General features: G+C 39.6%; 1 protein-coding gene across 1 annotated transcript in view; it reads right to left on the bottom strand.

The window, feature by feature from the left end:
- ca16b (carbonic anhydrase XVI b) overlaps positions 1–23,379 on the bottom strand; it is a 145,183-nt gene that overhangs the window by 66,711 nt on the left and 55,093 nt on the right. The window lies entirely within an intron of this gene.

The raw sequence follows: 23,379 nt of genomic DNA, 5'->3' as shown, positions 1-23,379 counted from the left end.
TAGATCTAAGGTGGACAAATCTACCCTTGACAACAGCACTGATTTGGTTATTAAAAGGTAATGATGAGTCTAAAATCACTCCAAGACTCCTCACATGATCTTGTACATTCGACGACAGAGGACCTAACTGGTCAACCAGGCCAGGTAAATAGGATATAGAGGAACCTAAAATCAGAACTTCGGTTTTGCTTTCATTTAATTGTAAGAAACTGTTTGCCAGCCAATGTTTAATATCTCTGAAGCAATTTCGGGTGTTCTAAGATGAACAATTCTTGTCTACACTCACTGGGAAATAAAACTGGGAATCGTCAGCATAACAGTTATAAGATATGATGTACTTATTAAAAATAGAGCTCAGAGGAAGCATATACAGTGAAAATAACAAGGGTCCTAAGATTGACCCTTGAGGGACACCACACTGTAATTGAGCCGAAGTAGAAGAAAAATTATCTAAATTCACAGAGAACATCCTTTCTTTTAGATAGGAGGAAAACCACTGGAGGGTCATCCCCTGGATGCCATCCATACATTCTAGATGATTGAGGAGAATATTATGGTCGATTGTGTCGAATGCAGCACTGAGATCTAATAAAACTAAGACGACAGGTAATCCTGAATCCATGGAGAGTAAAATATCATAAGTGACCTTCACCAATGCAGATTCAGTGCTGTGCAAGTGTCTGAAACCAGACCGAAATGTATCTAAAATGTTAAATGTATTTAGATAGGAGTAGAGCTGCAAATAAACAACTCTCTCCAAAATCAAAGGCAGATTGGTCTGTAATTGTTGTGTATTGCCAGATCCAAAAAAGTTGTAGAACAAAGGATATAGAATTGCATGTTTAAAACTACTTGGAACAACTCCACTTGCTAATGAGCTGTTAATTATAGCTGTCACACTGGAACTGATAGTCATGAAAACTTCTTTAAGAAGGTGTGGAGAAAGAATATCCAGGTTGTAACTGGAACACTTCATTTTGGAGACTACATCTGCTAACTGTTCTGATGTAACTGGTTCAAATTGTGAAGGTACAATCGCACCTTTAATCTGCTCAATTTTGTGAGTAAAGAAGTTTAAAAAAGTTTTAAAACAGAATCAATTGTTTTGAACAAAACTTTTAGTCGATTTGCGTTATCAGAGATTAATGTAGAGAAAAACTTGGCTTTAGCCTCCGTTACAGCTCTCTGATAGTTAGCTAAACACACCTTTAAAATATCGTAAGAGACCTGAAGCTTGTCTCGTTTCCACATGCGCTCAGCTTTTCTGCACTGTTGTCTGAGCTCACGGGTGACGTAATTTAACCGAGGCTGTGAAACAGAGTGACATTATCAAGTGTAAAATTACAAGATTTATTAAAATCATCGACCAATGATTCAGTGTCGAGTCCAGCTAAGACATAATCTGTGAAATGCGTTAGATAAAATTCTGAAAAAAGATTGGCAGTAGATGAGTGAATACACCGGGAGTGACGTAAGGGCAGAGAAAAAGTAGGGAGAGGACAAGTAGAGACAGACTCAAACATGATTGAATAATGGTCAGAAACGCCAATATCTAAGACCTCTAAGTTGGACACAGAAAGACCATAAGATAAGACTAGATCTAATGTATGACCCATATTGTGAGTAGGACCAGTGACATGTCGTACAAAATTTAAAGACTGAGTGAGGGAGATAAATTCATTTACCACAGGTTTCAATAGACAGCATACATGAATATTAAAATCCCCCAAAATCAGGAGTCTGTCACCACGAGACACCAGTCCAGAGAGAAATTCCAAACATTGTTGGATGAAGTCCTTATTAAATTTGGGAGGTCTGTACATGAGTGCATAGAAAGCAGGACTCAAGATGTCAATCTTTAATAGCTGGACCTCAAAACTGGAATACATGTCCATAGGCAGCATTCTGCATTTAAAAGAGTTTTTAAAAACAGTGGCAACACCACCTCCTCGTCCTGAAGTCCGTGGGGAATTTAAAAAGTCACAGCCTGGCGATGTTAGATCCCCCAGGGCTATTTGATCGCCAGGATTCAGCCAGGTCTCAGTGATGAATAAAAAGTCCAATGATCATGATATAAAAGTCATTCAGAATAAAAGACTTGTTTGATATTGAATGTGCATTAATGAGGGCCATCTTAATAGTGGAATAAAAGATGTGCGTTTCAGCAAGCTGAGATTATCAAAATTGACACCACGCTTCACATCACTTTCACCAGTCGGAGGACGATGGCGTGAAGACCAGATGGCCGGTATGTGGTGGTTGTCAGTGGAATTAGCCAGTAATCTGCAGGGATGTCGGTGTGACACTCGATGGACATACCGGGGGTGACGCGCAATTCCAAGAGCAGCGCAATAATTGTATACTCCGTCTGACAGGTGGTCCGAGGATTTCAAACACCGTAAATCCAGAGATGAGTAGAATAAAACCATATTAGAAGAAAGATGATTGCATGAACTTGCAAACAAGCAGGGAGCTCTCAGCTGAAACTGGCGAGGGCAAACAGTAAAACTCCAGTAGGCCAAGATGGGCAATAGAAGGCAGAACATCCTCAATGCATCCACCAACACAACTCAAATTCAAAGTCCACACACTCCAGCCCCACTGGATGTCGACGATGGACAGGGAATCAAGCAGCCTATTTAAGTCCCGGCGAAGACCATCGGTGAGTGCAGCGGTGTTAATTTCCTTGAAGTAATCCAGTCAGACGTGAGGTGTAGCGTAGATTACAAACAAACTAAAAAGTCACTAGTCCATAAGCTTATCCATACAAGATATGTTTAAAACTCGATTTCCTGAGGTCGCTCATATAAAAGGCCACTAAAACAAAAGCATTTAAAAACAATGAAAAGAACCCAGAGAGCAGCGTCAGACAAACACGCCAGCATTCACTCTACCGGAAGTTCCAGTTGTCCTCACAAACTCACAAACTGATCAAATGTATACCTTGAATGAACTGTAAGTCGTTTTGGATAAAAGCATCTGCCAAATGCATGAATTTGGTATACATTTGATCAGTATGTGTGTTTTCTCTGAATTAAATCAATGACCATGGCATTCCTAGCGCCTTGCTCTACCAGTTGAGCTACAGGTCAAACTGTTATTAAGGCTACTTCCAAAATAATACGTTTTAGTTTGAAAATGCATCTTTTTCTCTACGTTTAGTCCTTTTTGTCAGGGAAAACAGAGCTTTATGAAAACGCTCTCCCAAGAGGAAGAGGTATGAGGGAGGTCAGCAGGGGGTGCTCACCCTGCAGTCTGTGTGGGTCCTAATGCCCCAGTATAGTGACGGGGACACTATACTGTAAAAAGGCAACGTCCTTTGGATGAGACGTTAAACCGAGGTCCTGACTATCTGTGGTCATTAAAAATCCAAGAGCACTTCTTGTAAAAGAGTAGGGGTGTAACTGGTGTCCTGGCTAAATTCCCCCCATTGGCCCTTCTCAATCATGGCCTCCTAATAATCCCCATCCACTAATTGGCTCTATAACTCTATTCTCTCCTCTCAACCAATAGCTGGTGTGTGGTGAGCATACTGGTGCACTATGGCTGCCATTGCATCATTCATGTGGATGCTGCACACTGGTGGTGGTTGAGGAGAGTTCACTGTGTAAAGCACTTTTAGTGTAGTGTCAGAAAAGCACTATATAAATGTAACGTTCATTCATAAAGATAAATGTTACTTTGTAGAGCCTTCACATTGCATTCCTTCAAATGCAAAGTTTACTCGGAATTGCTGTCTGGCGACGAAACACGAGGACTGCATTTCAGCTCGTACATGGAATGGCGATTTCTGCATACGCAGTAAGGGGATTTAAGGGGTTTTCATACGTTTCAGTGTGGACGAGCAACTTTTGGAAAATGTTTGAAAATGGCAGTGTGGACATAGAGCCTTTAGAAAATGAAAACCTGTTTTTAAATTTATCCGGATTAATGTTGACGTAGCCTAAGACTAATGTTATTTTTGTTAATGAAATTTTTTTTGGAAACTTGCAGTGAAATATGTTTTTAAATAACAATTTAAATAAAAATGGGAGTTTGCAAAAGACAAAAACTAAACTGAAACTAAAAATGTGCACTACAATACATCACAATACAATTTGAATCTTTAGTTGATCTAAACAGTCTCAAACAAAGCTGTTGAATATATTTTAAAGATTTTATGCCATCACTTACAAAAAAGTAACCTTACAGTACCAAAAATATACATCCCAAAAAAAAAACAACAACAACAAAAAAATTTGAGGGTGCTTTTTTGTATGAACCACACAAACATTGTTCTCCAGTATGATAGTAGTTACAATTTATTTCGCTTGCTTTATTTTTACTTTTAAATGTATATGTTAAAAATCAACGTTGCTGTGTTATAATAGATGTAAACTTAAACTATACTGAAAATATATAAAAACTAAAAGTAATAATTTACCTTATTAAAAAATACAAACAAAATTCAAAACGATTTCTGCACCATTAAAACTAACTAAAACGAAACTGAAAACACAAATTTAAAAGTAAGCAAAAATAAAAACTTGTGAAATTTTCTAAACTATAATAACCCTACCTGAGACATCTAGCAATTTAAAAACAAAGTAGAATGATAAAATGCATAATTTCAAAAAGCAGAGCTCAGTTCCACTGTTAATTAAACATCAACTAGTCTCTGTCTACCAGTCAAGGAAAAGTCCACATTTGCAATGTAAATTTGAAGAAGCAAAACACAAATTCAACACAAACTTTTTCTGCAGCTAAATCCCTCTCTTGCTGATGTAGTTGCATTATCATTTGATGCTCATCAGCCATCTGTGTTGGCCTAAGACAGAGAAATATGAGCACACATGTTCGGCAAACATGAAGTGCTAAACTGATTAATGGTTTCATTAACCGTGGCGGCAGTCATATCACACTCCATGTCAAAGTGGTGTACAGTATGTAAATTGCCTTCTAATGGTTAGTGGCTTAAACACCAAATTAAGTCTCCCACACAGTATATGAATAATGTGAAATGTAGAGGGCTACAGCAAACAGCTAATATCCCTATCAAAAATGTAGAGTTCTGTCAAACCCCTGTGGCAAACTTGCCGCAAATTTGCCACTCATTATTTTCACATGCAAATGAGCTTTGCGGCAAACTCTACATTGTTGCCACAGGTTTGCCATACAAATGTTTGCCAGTAGCGGCAACAGTTCATTGTTGCCAAAGGTTTGCTTCAAGTTTACCACTACCGAAGAAGAGCTGCAAACTTCTAGAAATAATTTGAGACAAATCATAAGCTCATTTGAATGTGAAAATTATGAGAACTCAAAATTTCTACTAAGGGATAGTTTCTACTAAGGGATAAGATTCCAGTGACAGAAATATACACACCTCTTTTTCATCTGACAGATTAATGTCAGATCACTTTCCATTGGGAGAAAATAAAGTCACGGTTTTCCACTTTAAAGGAAAGGTTACTTCTCTCTTACCCAATTAATGAGAGGACAAGTAGGTCATTCCAAAGTTCTTGGCCCACTGCTGCGGTATGGAAATCTCTTTGGGAGCTCCGCTAATTGACACCAATTTTTCCAGTGACGGAAAAGCAACTGGTTTCTCATCTCTCAATTTTGCACAGAGACACTACTGCTGTCTAAGACAAGAATGATGAATTGCAGTATACCATGACACTACAATCAAACTACACTGTTTTTTCCAAGTCAACAAACACATCACGGGCCACTTAAACACATCATGAAGCCAGAAGGGTTATTGTGGCTTTCATCATTCCTCCTCAGGGTTCTTCATCTATGCTTTTAGGCTGGCAGTTCAGATCACAGTCAGTCACTTTCTTTTTCTGCCATGTCACAAGGCCTCGGTGCTAATATGAATCTTAGATGCATGCTGGGTTACTTCTTTCCACCTCCCAATTGACTTCTCCTTGGACCAGGCTACATTCTGATCTGTTAAGTGCTGACATGGTATGCCTGAACCAGCTGTCGGCTTCTATCCCGGTAGGGGTTGGTTAGCCACACAAAGACACTACACCTTAAACACTCAATCTCTCCTCCAAAATGTAACTTTCTGTGACATAAGACCCTCGCAGCAATGCAAGTCACCATCTTCTCTGAAATAGATTTATAACACCTGTGCAAAGCTGAGTCTAATTCCCTACACTCTCTGATTTCCTAATTAATTAATCATTCAGGTTCCTAGTCAATTTGTGAAAGGACCAAGACACTGTTCTCATCTTAAGCTTCTGTGCTATGGTATTTCCTGCACGCTGTCTCTGTCCATCCGACTGACACTCCACAAATCTTAATTGAACAGTTTAATCTCTTCCCGTCACAGACTAAACAATTGGTTCTGCCCATGCCTCTGAATGTGACAGTGACACTACATTCACCCTGCCAGGGTAATGGATCCTTTCAGTCGACTCAATAAAAGCGTGATTGGTGGAATGTTCTCTTTGGGTCTGATTCACTAATAATTGCGTAGATGTTGCATACTTCTGTGCAACAAAAGTTCTCACGCAAAATTTCCACCGGATTCACAACAGGCGCATACACGCATACATTTGTTCTTACAAATCTGTTGCAAATGTTGATGAATTTATATTATTCTAAATGAGACAGTACGTAGTTAGTTATATGCATAACACACCACTACACCACACGGCCAATCCATCTCGATGTGAGCGATTTCTGCGCAACCTCTCCTGAACAGCTATACGTCACCCTATGTGGACATATCCTTAAGACGTGGTCACATTTACCTTTGCACAGCGAAATTCCATGGGCAAAGAAGGCGTGGGTGGATGTTGAGAGGGTGTGAAACCCGCAAAAAAGTTCCAGATCAAGCAGAATCTTTAAGATAAGCTCCTGCCTGAGAACATCCGCAGAATAGCTAAGCGTAAAATTCTTGAAACCGCTCAGAAACACAATATAAAATCTTTTCAATATTTCTAGACTACATGTGATAGGCTGCATTTTTAAGTAGAACTTAACCCAGATCAAGCTATAACGTACATAATTTCTGTTCGAAATAAGGAAGACTTATTGTAGGATCACTTATGTCACGTCCACAATAATCCTTTTAATTTTGAAAATGTGTTGATTTTGCTACGTTTATTCCTCTCATCCACACTAGAATGCCGTTTTCATCCATCGAAAAATAGAGACTTTCAAAAACACTCTTTATAACTCTCTCTGAAAAACAAAGACATTAGGAAAATAAAAATGGTGGTTTTAAGCATAAATGGATTAGTGTGGATGTGGCTTAGTCATTCAAATACTAATTATAATACTGTACACTGAAAAAAAGGGAAAGCAGCTCTATTAAAAATACTAAACCAGCACACTTGAAATCTACTTAATACATTTATGTTTGAGATGAGAACATAATTATACTGCGTAAAGTCCAAGTGATATTCAACACAGTCATCAAAAAGTGAAATGATCACATTGCTATGAAATGTTCAAATGGATTCAGACCTCTAATGGATGGTGTTCACTTAACGTGATTTTTACTGCTTGCTCTATTAACTTATTTAAAGTGAGCAATGCAATTCTTTAGCATTTGGTCTCAAATAAATTTTTATTGTGTACAATCCATGTTCACTTAATCCAATCATGAATAATATTTGTTGCATCAATGCATTGCTGAAACTGGGTGGGGATTTACAGTTCCCGGCATGCTTTGCATGGGACTGGATTGAGAGAGTGCATTTTAAATTTAAGTGTTATTTTAACGTATTTATACGCAAAATTAAACAAGTAGGAGACTTGTTAGTGTTTAATGTTATGTTATGTGGGGACTGAGAGTTTCTGTCATGATGAATTTTATAGGAGTTTGCCATAGTGGAGAAGAGTGGAGCTAATGGTTAGGTTGAGGTTGGGTACATTACTACTGAAAAATCAGTGTTTATTGCTTTTCTCGTGGAAGAAATACTGAAGGATCACCAGTATAATGACAGATTGGGGATCTGTAACTCTTAGCAGCACCATATTTGTTATGCAGTACCAAAAGATAGAGCCTACATTTTAACTTCATATCAAATAAAAACAAATTTTCATTGTGTGGAACCAATGTCCAAAATTGAATTTAAACCCCAAAAAAATTTCCCAGTGTAAATACCGTATATATACAGTATGTGTGTGTATGTGTGTGCGTGTGTGTGTGTGTGTGTAACAGTGTGTAACATACTATAACACGTTCCATGTTTCTGTGCCTATGTTTTGTTTCAGTTGGTTAAAAATGTTATCATAAATTGTGAATAAATTTAAGTGCAAACTAATTGATGAATCGTGATTTCTGTATTATACACGTTCGCACATGTTTTACTCACAAATACATTTGTATAAATGGTTAGCAAGCGGGGCTATTTTTCATGTATCTTAGTGTCTCCACTGGGTTGGTCCTTAAAGACTGTATTAATATCTCACAACCGGTCACCTCAAGCATCATGGTTCACAAGTTTTCAAGATGCAACAGTTTCTATCGCATTGCACGGAGAGATGTGTTGAGGGAGACATGACAGCTGACAGTTTTGTTGTGTCTCTTGTATCCTGCACTCTCAAGAGGCAAAAAAATTTCACCAACACATCAAAGATGACACCTATCAACTCTACATCCCCGACTGAGACACTTTAGTAGACTTAAGGGAATAGTTTACCCAAAAATGAAAATGAATTTACTCCTTCCAACCTTCCGACCCCTCATAACTTTCTTTCATCTATGGAATGTAAAAGATGTTCATGCCCCTCTTTTTTCATACATTGAAAGCTAGCAGTAACCAGACAGGACAGAAAGCACTTTAAGGAAACAAAACAGTACCATAAAAGTATCCCAAACATTTTGGCTGCTATGTTTCAAGTCTTCTGAAACCATGCAATAGTTTTGTGAGAGAAATAGATTAAAATTTCAGTTTTTATGCACTGAAAATCTTTCCTTCCGCCATAGCTTTTAAATCTTCAAAGCTTCTACATGTTCAAACTCGATAAGAGAAACACAAGAACCAATGCTACAAACTACATTCCAATGTTTGGAGCTTTACAGTCCCTGGCCACTTTATGCTTTCATTTAAATGAAAAAGAGATGCGTAAGCATTCTTCAAAACAAATTTTCTTCCGTGTTCCAAAGAGGAAAGAAAACATATACTGAAATTTAATAACACTTCACCCAGCAAGGGTTTTGAAAAGTGATAGAGTGGGGTCTCCAAAAACTGAAATTATAATCCGATCACCAAAACCTTCAGCTCACAGAATTCCCAGATGTTGGACAAAGTTCAAGCCTGACAATCCTGTTACCTAAATCTAGACCTATTCAGACAGGATCTAGGATTTATGGACCCCAAAGTTTATGTCAAGCCAAAGGTTATGCCTTAAGCACACTCAGAGTGAATGAATTATGCCCTGATGGCTTCATTAACTTTCATTGGTTGTCAAGAGCTTCTGCTGGAACATATTATATTTAAAATAATTTAAGGACATCACTATGGATTAAAAAGAAGGTACTATGCCTCAAAGCCCTTTTAAATTTTTTATTGACACTCCAACATCAAGGCAGCATGAGACGCTGTGTGCTTCATGTGTTCATTTTCAAACTGTTCCCTGAGAGATGCAATTACAGTGCAATATTTCTCTCTATATAGAGCTCCAACCAGTTTAAGATTTGCCTGGATTTAAACATGAATTTGCATCATAGAAGCTATGCTAAAATGTGCAGATGTGGCTGGTCCGAACATCTTCGAATTGAATGCCATTTTCTTAGTTCTTTTATTTAAAATAAAACTATACACATTGTGCTATTCTGACTCATTATTGATGAATGCATGTATTCCCTACTTTACAGACAGTTAAATTTGGGAACATATAAATCAAAGTTATTGTAATGTAAAAATCGCAATACGACTTGTGTAATTACGTTGTTGTATGACTCATCATCCTTTCCAGATATATTACCCTTTATCAGCCATTATACTCCACATGACCTTTCTGTATACAACGGAAATGTCAATAAAACTATAACACGACCCCATCTACTCAAAAGATTTTCAGCTTCTGCTTCAATATTTTGAACCAAGCAGCTTTCCAGAGCACATTCAGCTGTGTGGTGAAACATATTCAGTTGTTTCTCCATTAGTAGCACTGATGTACTCTTTCTTGGGAAACAACAGTTTCAAGTGTAGCTTACCAACACACATTAACAACTGACTTTTTATTTATTTATTTTTTATTTTTTAGTAAGAACCTCTTTCGTTCTTTTCTTTCTTTTTCTTTCTTTCTTTCTTTCTTTCTTTCTTTCTTTCTTTCTTTCTTTCATTTTTTGGGCAAGAAATAACTCTTCAAACTTTCAAGTCCTGCCAATTTATATAATTCTCACTGCATTTTAATTAGTGTTCAGAACAATCTCACCAAACAATTTGAAAGCTCTAATTTATATCTCAGTCTTGGAATAGCAGACTAATTAGCAGAGACACTAATTGGATTAATTCTGCGTGATCTGATTCCCAGAAAGAGACAGGAGAAGCGAGATAATGGTAATGAGAACCAAACGACAGTTTTTTTCTTCCTTCTCAGGCCTGGCAATGTTGAGAGATACACAATTATAACATAAACTGATTTATTTTCAAGCTAACTTTAATTGGGTAAACATTTGGGGAAAACTGTAAAACAGGAAGTAGTGACTTATTTTACTTTATTTCACAACAGTGGCTGGTATAAAAATTATAATGCTGTTTGTTTTACCCCTTCAGGCATTTGGATTTATGAATGAATGAATGAATGAATGAATGAATGAATGAAGAAAATGAGTGGATAGTGTTTAACTACTAATAATACAGTAAAAAGCCAAAGATGCAAATTCAACATCAAACATTTACAGTAGTAGGAAAATGAAAAATCCTTATCTAGATTTCTTCTTTGTTAAATATATTTTATTTAACAAGCAACACCCTAAATTTATTACATAACTAGATTTGCTAATTTTCTGAAGAAAATAAGAGTAGTGTTTACCCAAGCACAATGCTCAACGTGTGATGGTAAGAGGTTCTGGGTTGTTGCCAGGGTGTTGTTATGCAGTTGCTAATGTGGTTTTAGAAGGTTGCTTACTGGTCCAAGTCAAAGGAGCCTACTACAGATTTGATGGAAATAGTAACTGCATATCTGTGTTAATGACCTCTTGAAAAGAGAGTTATTGTATAGTGTTCCAGGTAAGTTCAGGTTGGTTTGACCTGACCTAAGATATGGTTAAAAAAGTACAGTAATGGTTATATCCTCCTTGCTTTAGCAAAATTTAGTTGAAATGTCAGAAGACATTTAGATGCTGTGATCTCCTCGAAAAGATCCAGTCACATCGTGCAGAATGATTAAAGGGATGTTCCGGGTTCAATATAAGCTCAATTAACAGCAAATGGTGCCAGTGCATAAACACTAAAATACACATATCACACACTTAAAGATGTAAACTTTATACATGTTAACATGATTTTAGTATGATGAAATTGCTTACTAACCTTCACTGTTTCAAGGTATTTCCAATATTACAACTTCATTGATATGACTACGAAACCCTGTTATCCTGGTATCGGATAGAACTTTTACACAGAAAAGGTTAGTAAGTGATTTTATCACACAAAAATCATGTTAACGTAAAAGGTATTTTAGCGTTTATGCACTGATTCCATTTACTTCCATTGTAAGTGCCTTACTGTAACCACTTTTTTAATAAACAAGGGGTGAAACATTATGCCACAAATGCTGTTCATTGAGCTTAATTTAATTTATATTGAACCTGGATTAAACAAGACACAAATAATTTATTTTAAAATGGACCTATCAATTTAGCTTCAATCTCTGGAGTTTTTTTCTTCTTAAAATTAGATTTATTTTAATTATTTTTTCTAGTTTCAGTTTTTTTTTTTATGATTAAATTTTTGAGGGTCATTGAGTGTAATTGTTACATGTATAGTGGCATTTTCATTGTTAATGAATGCAGGTTGTACTTTTTTGTTTTTTTATTTTTTTTATTCTCTATATACTGTGCACCAAAAACTAAAACTAATTTTTTATTTTTTTAGGCTGGCAGTTCAGATCACAGTCAGTCACTTTTTTTTTCAAGTCTATGTTTAAAAATAATATTCGTTATATTTAGTTTTAGTTAATTTTGGAGTCATGAAAATGTTTTTTTCTTCTTCTTAGTTTTTGTTTTAGTTTACAATTATAACAATGGTGCTCAAAAGTCCACCCAAACACAAGAGTCGATCCTCTGGAAATTACCACAGACGAAACTTCTCTCTTCAAAAAAAGACAGCAACTCCAGTCTTGAGTTTGCTAAGTACTATCCAGATGCACTATTAGAACAATTTTCTATGTATAGATGAGACAAACTTTCAGAAAAATATTAACAGTGTTATGTAACAAAAAGGAGGGATAAAAAACAACAACTGTGAATTGGCAAGCAAGATGATGCAAATGTTTCCAAATATGCATTGCCGCATTCAGATCACCTTTTGGAGGAAAAACTAGGAACATCAGCATAAAACTGTTTTACAACTCATGTGTATATATTGAGTACCATCTGTTTGGGCTACAGCCGAGTTATTTAGCTCAACAGCTACCACACTCTGTCACATTCCCTTTACTCCAATGGGCAAATGTTTGTCTCAATCACTATATTTGTTACCAGCTGTAATCCCATTAACCTTGCAGATAAATAATCCCGACCACCGTTACCACGGGAACGCTGAATGCATGGAGACTGCCTTGTCATGACCCCCCCCCCCCCCCAAGAGAAAATGGGACATGTAGCACACACTTTGGCAGCCGTCACACTTTTTGGCACAGATTCACTCACCAGTCGTGTTCAATCTAACCCTCTGCGGTCTGTGGATGCTGCACGGTCGACAGGAAACAAACATGTGATTCTGATGCAATTGATAGTGACAGAGGAGCTGGTTGGGGTTCCGGACAGGAGACCTGCGGTTATTTCCACTTTTCCTGGGTCATTGATAGCTTCAAGTGATGCAAAAAATGCAGGCTGAATAGTACGGTCTGGGCAAATGTACGTAAAACAAGTAACAAATCAATAAAACTTTAATGGGTCATTCCTGTTATGCAGTAATTAAAAAAAAAAATGTATAAGCTTGTAATTTTAAGAAGCTTGTACTTCTATCAAAGGGTTTACCAGACTTTCAAAAGTACTGCCTCAGGCACTTAAACGTCATACAAAAACGTGATTATTTACACAATGTCATTAAAAAAAATTAACAGGATGGCTAACATGATGGATATTAAGTTGGGACGTGCACAGGGGGGTGGCCACTGTGGCCCCAACCACTGCCCCTTTGCTCACAAGGGCTGAGGTGCCCCTTTAGGGTGAAATACATTATTTTATTTTATTCACTTAAAAGCAACTTACACATCAGAAATGTATGTGATTGCTTTGTGCTGTTTTAGTCTATATAAAATGTTATTTCATAGTATTCATAGTACATTTGGGGTCTAGGCCTTCATTACCATTCATATTATTGAAACACATATTCACATGGTCACATATTTTTCACCTATGCTATTAAACATGTTCAAATAATGTCAGAACACATTTTTATTTTGGCCATAATTAACTTTTATTTCCTTTAAGAGTCCAATCTAACCCACGGAATAATTTGGGGAAAAAAATTAAATTTAGATATACTAGAACATTGCTGTCCCATTTATTATTTTAGTGTGATACATTCATATTATTCTATATTTAGCTACAGCATTACAGATTTCTTTTAATTTGTTGTGTTGCATCCTATAACATGTCTCTTCAAGGACGCGCGGTGGCTCGGCATTCGTGCGTATGCGCAAATTTGCGCTTTTCAGCTGATACTGGATCTATGACACAACTGTCATTGAGCTACACAGGACATTTCATACTGTAAAGTTTCATTAAATGATTATTAGAGAAGATAAATTATTAGCCTACTGATTTGATGCAACTGGAAAATAAATATAAAACATGTTTGGTTTTTTTTGTTTTTTTACATTTTGATTAGAGAATAGAAAAAAAAGAAAAAAAACTGGAATATTTTGTAACAAATTGAAGCTTTTCTTTGTAGTGCAGAACACCCGAGGACATGACAAATATACTCACTGAGCACTTTATTAGGAACACTTCGGTCCTAATAAAGTGCCCGATGTGGTCTTCCGCGGTTGTAGCCCATCCACCTCAAGGTTCGATGGGTTGTGCATTCTGAGATGCTATTCTGCTCAGTACAATTGTACAGAGTGGTTATCTGTGTTACCATAGCCTTTCTGTCAGCTCGAACCAGTCTGGCCACGGTCGAATTCAGTGAGATCAAATTATTTCCCCATTTTAATGGTAGATGTGAACATTAACTGAAGCTCCTGACTCATATCTGAATGATTTTATGCATTGCACTACTGCCACACGATTGGCTGATTAGATAATTGCATAAATAAGTAGGTGTACAGGTGTTTCTAATAAAGTGCTGCTCAGTGATTTTATATGCTTGGGGCATGACAGTGCACTGCATAGTACAGATTTTTTTCGAGTTTTGTGTTCGAAGAACAGAAGTTGTGTATACTGAGAGCTTTACTGCAGGACAATGCAAAAACAAATGATGGTAACACTTAAAAAATAATTAAACATGTTAGTCATGGGAAAAAATAATTTAGAGAGACTCTTTGTGAGCAGATTATAGATATGCACATTCAAATGGATGACAAAAACTTCCAAGTATTAATATTCATGGGAAAATATGCAAAATGTCTAAAATAGGAAGCAATAAACAATCTGTCTTGATGATGGATTGCCTTATAACCATTTGAGAGCAGCACACTGTTACAAATTCAGCATATTCATACAATTTATAGGTTTTTCAATTATTGTTGCTATGATGATCAATATATATTTATCAGTGTTGTAGTCCATCAATGAAATGTATTCACTAAAAAAACACAAGGCAAGTTACTACAGTTTGGTATGCTAAATACAATTCATACCCCTTAAAAATACAGTACATTTATAGTATCAGGTGGTAATACTATGGTGCTTTGATATACCAATGCACTCAATGATATTCATATACTATGGTATCTATATTGTACTTCAAAAAATACCATGGTATTACTAAGGCATCATGGTACAACTTCCAAGAACAGGGTAATACCACAGTACATTCTGGTACTTTTTTGTTAGATGTATAGCAGGAAATTTGTTCTTTGGTGTTATTTCAGTGTGATATTTAATTGGTACCTTTCAGCCTGAATTACGCCCTTTCTCGCTGTCTCCACCCACTTCCTTTGAAAAGTGTACTAGGATTAACTGTGTTTTGCCTACACTTTAATGAATCTAGAAGACATGCACTCACACATGTACGCAAGCAAAACAAATGCTTAAGCTAGTTTAAGCTGTTTCTCAGCAGGGTTTGGATACATTCTTGCCTCAAGACCCAAAATGGTTGTAATACCTTTCAGCTCAATTGTTTGATGAAATATCCTCTTAAAAATGAATGACCCACAAGACTAATAAGAAAAGACCTTAGATCTAAGACTTGAATTGCACTTATTTTTCACTTTTATGTTAAAACCTGAGAAGTGAGGCAAATTATACACTTACATAATGGAAATACAGTTCAAAAGCTTCCTCTATAAAAAGAACCATATGTTCTAGATAGATAATCTTTGACCCTGTCTTCTAACACATCTCAGTTGCATTCCACTTGTACAGTGAAAAGGGGCAAGTAAGGAAATTATATATAAAATGGCTATATGCGTCTAATTAGCTGGCAAGTGGCATTCCAGACAAAACACTGGTCTCCAGTATTATCAACTTCCATCTTATGGTACTTTGTCAAGTAAAAAAATAAATAAATGCCTTCCTGTTCTGAGTACTTTTACCAAGAATTCAAGTGAACTGGATGTTGTTCCACACCCTCTGAAACTTTATTTAGGAGGCTGGAAATAAGGGACTTTGGGGTTTTGTGCTTTCATTCGGAACATGCCATTGTGGGTTGATTCATGTCTGTTTCAACATTTTACATTTCACAAGATCTTTATAGAAGAGTAGAAGGGTATTCTTCAGATCTGATAATCAAAAAGCCCTGTCATGTAAATTTCTCACAAATCTTTGAGGAGATTCTTTTACCAACAGTGCAACAACGACAGTCCACTTTTTCAGCTGCTTTTGTTCTGGCAGTATTTTTCCCATTCATTTTCTCCAAATGGAATTCAAAATAATTATTCAATAAAAAGAATCAAACCAGCTCTGAGATGAATCATAAAATCCCAAACTTTGATTTGAGGCAAAAATGTACAATATATGTAAATCAGAAAAAGACTGTACATAAAATTATTTAATGAACTACTCAAAGAATTGTGAATGCAGTAAGTTAATCAAAACAATGAAAAAAAAGTATAGTATCTTGACTTATAGTAATTCAACATAAGTATAAAAAAACATTTAACATTAATTGCAATATTGTAAATATATAAGTAGTTTGAGAGTGTAGATGATTCACAGTGCTTCATGAGAGTGTGCAATCACTGCTTAGCTCTTTTACCACAATTTCCGTTTTCATGGTAATAGTGACTGATTGGTGGAAGTTTCTTCAGGATTGATTTTTAAGGATAACTTATAAATCTTTAAAGACAGACCTACTGTACCATGAGCTCTGAGAAAATAATAATCTTGTTCAATAGTGGAATTTCTGGTGAAGAACTACACTACCCATGATCCTGAAGAGAAAAGATCCACCAATCAGAGAATAGCGCCAAAAATTCATGGCAACAAAAGTGGCAATATGCATTCACTGAAGCACTGCAAATGACAATCTAATTGCTCTCCCTACACTGTCAAACTACATATATACATACATGCATTATATACACTGGCGGCCAAGAGTTTGGAATAATGTACAGATTTTGCTCTTATGGAAAGAAATTGGTACTTTTATTCACCAATGTGGCATTCAACTGATCACAATGTATAGTCAGTACATTAATAACGTGAAAAATTACTATTACAATTATATATATATATATATATATATATATATATATATATATATATATATATATATTATTATTTTTTTTTTTTTTTTTTCAGAACTTCTTAAACTACTTCAAAGAGTTCTCATCAAAAAATCCTCCACGTGCAGCAATGACAGATTTGCAGATCCTTGGCATTCTAGCTGTCAATTTGTCCAGATACTCAGGTGACATTTCACCCCACGCTTCCTGTAACACTTGCTATAGATGTGGCTGTCTTGTCGGGCACTTCTCACACACCTTACAGTCTGGCTGATCCCACAAAAGATCAATGGGTTTAAGATCCATAACACTCTTTTCCAATTATCTGTTGTCCAATGTCTGTGTTCTTTGCCCACTCTAACCTTTTCTTTTTGTTTTTCTGTTTCAAAAGCGGCTTTTCTTTACAATTCTTCCCATAAGGCCTGCACCCCTGAGTCTTCTCTTTACTGTTGTACATGAAACTGGTGTTGAGCGGGTAGAATTCAATGAAGCTGTCAGCTGAGGACATGTAAGGCGTCAATTTCTCAAACTAGAGACTCTGATGTACTTATCCTCTTGTTTAGTTCTACATCTGGCCTTTCACATCTCATTCTGTCCTTGTTAGAGCCAGTTGTCCTTTGCCTTTGAAGACTGTAGTGTACACCTTTGTATGAAATATTAAGTTTTTTGGCAATTTCAAGCATTGTAAGCTTCATTTAACGAACCAAATAGCTTCCAACTGTGTTTGATATTATGGCGTGTGATTTTCTAGTACCAAATTAGCAATTTAGCATGATTACTCAAGGATAAGGTGTTGGAGTGATGGTGTTACACCTAAAACAGGGGAAGAAATCTGCTGCTGAATTCGCCTTATCCTTCCGCACGCTAGCAGCGCAAACTGTGTGGGTGGAGGACACTTTGAAGCTGTTGTTCCGTCAGGGGTTAAACCCTAAAATGAACTAGCATGTCATGATGAGGGGAGATCTCTTGATGAATTCATCAAACTAGCCATTCGCCTGGATAACCTGATCAAAACCCGTCGTACAGTCAGCTCTCTACAGACTCTTCACTCTGACATCGCTGCAACCAGTCATCACGAGCTCATGCAAGTGGGTCTTTCTTCTCTCTCCTCCGAGGAACGATGATGCTGTCTCCAAGAGTGATTATGTATCTACTGCGGACAGACGGGACATTTACTGGCTGCCTGCCCAACTCAAACTTTCAAACTTAATTCTTATTGATCAGTTTGAACTTTCTGTTCCATTGCATGTTCTAAATAGTGAACATCAATTGTCTGCCATTTTAGATTCAGGGGCTGCAGGTAACTTTATCGACCTGGGTCTCGTTGCGAATCTAAATCTGTCTTTTGTCCCTTGTGTCCCTCCTTTACATGTCTCAGCGCTAGACGAACATCCTCTGGGCTCTGGCAAGATTCAACATATCACCCAACCCATTCGTCTTCAAGTTGGACTCTTTCATCATGAGGAGATTTAGTTCCTAGTCACTCACTCTCCTAAGAACCTGAATGTTCTTGGCCTGCCATGGCTGAGATTTCACAACCCTGAGATCTCGTGGAGAGATGGACAAATCACTCATTGGAGTACTTCCTGTTTCCAGTCTTGCCTCAACCTTCCTGAACCCATCTCTATCCCTCCTGTAAGCACCACGACGATCCTCACTGAGAAGGAGATTTCGATCCTACCCCATTGTTATTCGGATCTCCAAGAGGCATTCAGCAAATTAAAGGCTACGCAGCTTCCTCCTCACCATTCCTGTGACTGTGCCATTGACCTTCTGCCAGGCACCTCTCCTCCACGCGGACAGATATACCCCTTATCTGAACCGGAGACTAAAGCTATGGAGGAGTACATTTCGGAATCCCTTGAAAAAGGATTCATTCGACCATCCACTTCTCCTGCTTCTGCTGCCTTTTTCTTCGTAGGAAAGAAGGACGGTGGTCTTCGTCCATGCATTGACTACCGAGGCCTGAACACAGTCACCATCAAGTATCGCTATCCCCTCCCTCAGGTACCAGCAGCATTAGAGCAGTTACGATGCACTAAGTTCTACACCAAACTAGATCTTCATAACGCCTACAATTTAATCTGCATCCAGGAGGGGAATGAATGGAAGACAGCCTTTTCTACACACACTGGCCACTACGAATATCAGGTAATGCCTTTCGGACTTTCCAACAGTCCATCTGTCTTCCAAGCCTTTGTTAGTGACATTTTTCGAGATCTTATTGGCAAATGGGTTATAGTCTACATCGATGACATTCTGATATACTCTTCTTCCCTTGATGAGCACGTTCAACACGTCAGAGTTATGCTCAACCAATGGAGAAATGTGAGTTTCACCAGTCGACCATCTCTTTCCTGGGGTATGTCATCTCCTCCGAGGGAGTCACCATGGACTCTTCCAAGGTACAAGCTGTTCTGCAGTGGCCACTACCGGTGTCTGTCAAAGAACTACAGTGCTTCCTTGGTTTTGCCAACTTCTACAGACAGTTCATCCGAGGCTGCCCCACTCACCTCATTGCTCCATGGTAAAGCCCAGAAACTAAACTGGACACCTCCTGCTGGTCAAGCCTTCAATGACCTCAAACGTCGCTTTACTACTGCCCCCATTCTCCATCATCCAGACCCCACTCGACCCTTTGTGCTGGAAGTGGATGCCTCCGATTCGGGAGTTGGTGCGGTACTCTCACAAAGACAAGGATCTCCTGCCAAGTACCATCCCTGTGCCTTCTACTCACGCAAGTTATCAGCTGCTGAGAGAAATTACGATGTTGGCAACCATGAACTTTTAGCCATGAAGTTGGCTTTCGAGGAGTGGAGACATTGGCTGGAGGGAGCTCGTCATCCTTTTCTGGTAATCACGGATCATCGCAACCTGGATTACATTAAGTTTGCTAAACGCTTAAATCCTCATCAAGCTCAATGGTCTCTCTTCTTCTCCAGGTTTGATTTCACCGTCACCTTTCGACCTGGCTCCAAGAACACCAAAGCCAATGCCCTGTCCCGCATTCATGGGTCCACTACTGGCAACAACCATGTGACTTCCATTATCCCACCTACTCTCATTGTTGCTCCCGTACAATGGGACATTTTGGCAGACATCACCCAAGCTCAGAACGAAGAACCCACTCCCGCTGACTGCCCTCCGGATAAGATCTTTGATTCCAGCTCCTTTCGCAACAGAGTTAATCAGTGGGTTCATGACTCGGCCTGTTCGGGACATCCAGGCGCTCAAGCTACTTGCAGGTTAGTGCAAAACCGGTTTTGGTGGGAGAACCTAGTGACTGAGGTCGCTGACAATGTAAAAAACTGCAATGTGTGTGCCACCTCTAAATCTATTCTACTGCTCCTGTCTGGTCTCCTTCAACCTCTACCTGCCCCTCAACGTCCTTGGTCCCATATCACAGTGGATTTTGTCACAGATCTACCCAACTCTCAGGCCAGTAGATTCATCCCTCTGCCCAAGCTCCCCTCATCAATGGAATGTGCTGAAAACCTGTTCCAGTATGTCTTCTGTTTTTATGGCTTACCTGAAGACATTGTCTCCGACCGTGGCCCCCAATTCACCTCCCAAGTCTGGTCAGCATTTTTCAAATTGCTCATCGTCAATGTGAGCCTAACCTCTGGTTATCACCCCAAATCAAGTGGTCAAGCTGAGTGTCTAAATCAGGACCTTAGTAAATTCCTCCGGGCCTACTGTTAAGGCAATCAGCACGACTGGAGCCGTTTCCTTCCCTGGGCTGAGTATGCTCAAAATTCACTGTTCAAACCAGCCACCGGAACCACTCCTTTCAAGTGCATCCTAGGTTTTCAACCTCCACTTTACCTGCAGTCGATGACTGGATGCAGCGCAGAGAGGCTATCTGGGATCAAGCTCACGTCCACTTACAGCATGCTATTCGTCAACAGAGAGAACAGGCCAATCTCCATCGGCACCATGGCCCCAACTATGCTCCTGGACAATGGGTTTGGCTATCTACCTGAGATCTTCGTCTGCGACTCCTGTGCAAGAAACTAAGTCCCAGGTATGTTGGTCCTTTCAAGATTCTTCGTCAAATCAATCCTGTGTCATTCAAGCTTCAGCTCCCTGCTAATTACCGTGTTTCCCCCACCTTTCATGTTTCCCTTCTCAAACCCACGGTGCCTCCGAGAGATGAGGGCCCTCAAGACCCCCAGAGACCCCTTCCATTCCTCATTGATAGAGAGGAGGGCTTTTGGGTACACAAGCTCCTGGACTCTCGACACCGGGGTCGAACGCTTCAATACTTGGTTGACTGGGAGGGTTACGGCCCTGAGGTGCATTCCTGAACGAACTCTGAGGACATTCTAGACTCTGCTCTCATCACTGAATTCCACCACAAATTCCCTTGTGAACCACAATTACATGTGCAGCGCCTGCTATCCCTCCTGTACGCCACCAGAGGTCACCATCTCCAGAGTACTAACTTTCACAAACTACATTTCCCATAATCCTCCGGTCAGACTGTTTACTCCACCACCTGTTCCACATCAACTCTGTCTATTTAAGTTCCCTGTTTTCTCGCATTCAGTGCAAAGTCTTGTTTGCCTAGTCGACATTTCTGAGCATTATTTACTATTCCTGTTTTTCCTGTGTTTTGACTCCTGCCTGTTCTTCATATTTCCCAGCCTGCTTGTGTGTTCTTTGGATTTATTTCCTATTTACTGGATTACCCCTCTGCCTCTCAGATTTACTTTGTTTGCCTTTCTGGACTGTCTGCCTGTGTACTGAACCCTTGCCTACCTTTTGTTTTCCCTTTATTTTGCTACTTTGTTTTTACTATTTATACTGTTATTAAAACTGCACATGGATCTTAACACAACTGTCCTGGCGTCTTTGCTACAGATGGCTGCTGGAAATGGGGCCTGACTAGATTTGATAAAAAATGGCTTTTTCCAAATAGTGATGGTACTGTTCCTCTTCTGTCACTCATTCGAAGTTGTGTCGATGTAGTGACACTAGGGGTCATGCTTGAGAGCCCCGAACACCTCAGATCTTTGAGAAAAGGCCAATGAGAATTGGTGAGTGGAATCTGCATGCCACTCCCCTGGACATACGGGTACAAAAAGGAGCTGGCTCGCAACCGCTCATTCAGATTTTTTCTTCGGAGCTGAGCGGTTGTACTATCAGCGAGCTGAATACTACTGCTGTTCCATTCACCTCTTAAGAAGCGTATGCTGTTGGATATACGGCGCATTTCCAGCGGCTTTCTCTCCTTCTGCATGACGAGTGCAGATTTTGCCCCTGGGCGCTTCGACAGTGCTAAAAGAGTGTATATTCCTGTTTAAGAGTGTATTAGAGCACACACATTGACGTTGAACGTCTTTTTAAAGACGCATCTTTATAAAGATGCCTTTCTGTCTTTGTGTGATTCCTAGATGCAGTCGCTATCTCTCTGCTTCCGACGGCCATGGGTGCTGCCTCACGTGTCTGGGCAGCGATCACACTGAGGCAGCGTTCATGGATGGTTCATGTTCTCATTGCGAGAATATGACCATGGCAACGTTGCGGTCGCGGCTTTCCTTCTTCCGGGGGAAAGCCACTCTAGCCACCCTCCGCACCTCACCTTTTACCTCCGGGTACAAGGCCGGCCCAGCTGGTGCTGGAGGCGATTTGGGGGCTTCAATGGGCGCAGCTCAGCCAGGTAAATCCCTGCGGACCTCCCATTCCCCAGCACGCTCCTTTGCCCCCGATGCTTTCTGAGAGGAGTCCAGTTCGCCCCAGGGCCAGCTTAGTGTCCCTTTCGGAGCTCCGGAGCAGGATGAGTGCTCGATCGCTGCATTGGAGAGCGTACTGGCGATGTCAGACGCCGAGGACTCGACTGAGCTGCCACCTTCGGGTCGTCTCGCCCAGTCTGAGGCTGACAGCGAGATGACCGCCATGCCGGCCCGGGCTGCCACGTGTGTCAGGTTGGAACCTCCCCTGAGCCCACGCGGCTAGATGACGTCCCCCCGGTCCCTTTCTTCCCGGAAATGCACTTTGAGCTGACGAGGTCGTGGAGGGCACCTTTTTCTGCCCGAAACCGACCTCCCAGCTCGTCCGCTCTCACTACCCCCAATGGCGGGGCGGGCCACGGGTATACAGAGGTCCCTCAGGTGGATAAGGCGGTTGGGGTGCACCTGTGCCTGCAAAGCACAGCCACCTGGCGGGATCGCCCGGCATTCCCTTCCAAGGCCTGCAGGACGACATCGTCTCTGACGGCCAAAGCCTACAGTGCCACTGGTCAGGCCGCCTCTGCCCTGCATGCCATGGCCCTCCTGCAAGTACACCAGGCCAAGGTACTAAAGGAACTGCACGTGGGTAGTCCTAATCCCGATGTGATGCATGAGCTGTGCTCGGCGACCGACCTCACCC

Source organism: Myxocyprinus asiaticus, chromosome 9 (assembly GCF_019703515.2).
Source record: "Myxocyprinus asiaticus isolate MX2 ecotype Aquarium Trade chromosome 9, UBuf_Myxa_2, whole genome shotgun sequence".
NCBI classification, from domain to species: Eukaryota; Metazoa; Chordata; class Actinopteri; order Cypriniformes; family Catostomidae; genus Myxocyprinus; species Myxocyprinus asiaticus.
Note: the sequence above shows the minus strand (reverse complement) of the source record. Positions and strands in the feature narration are given on the sequence as shown.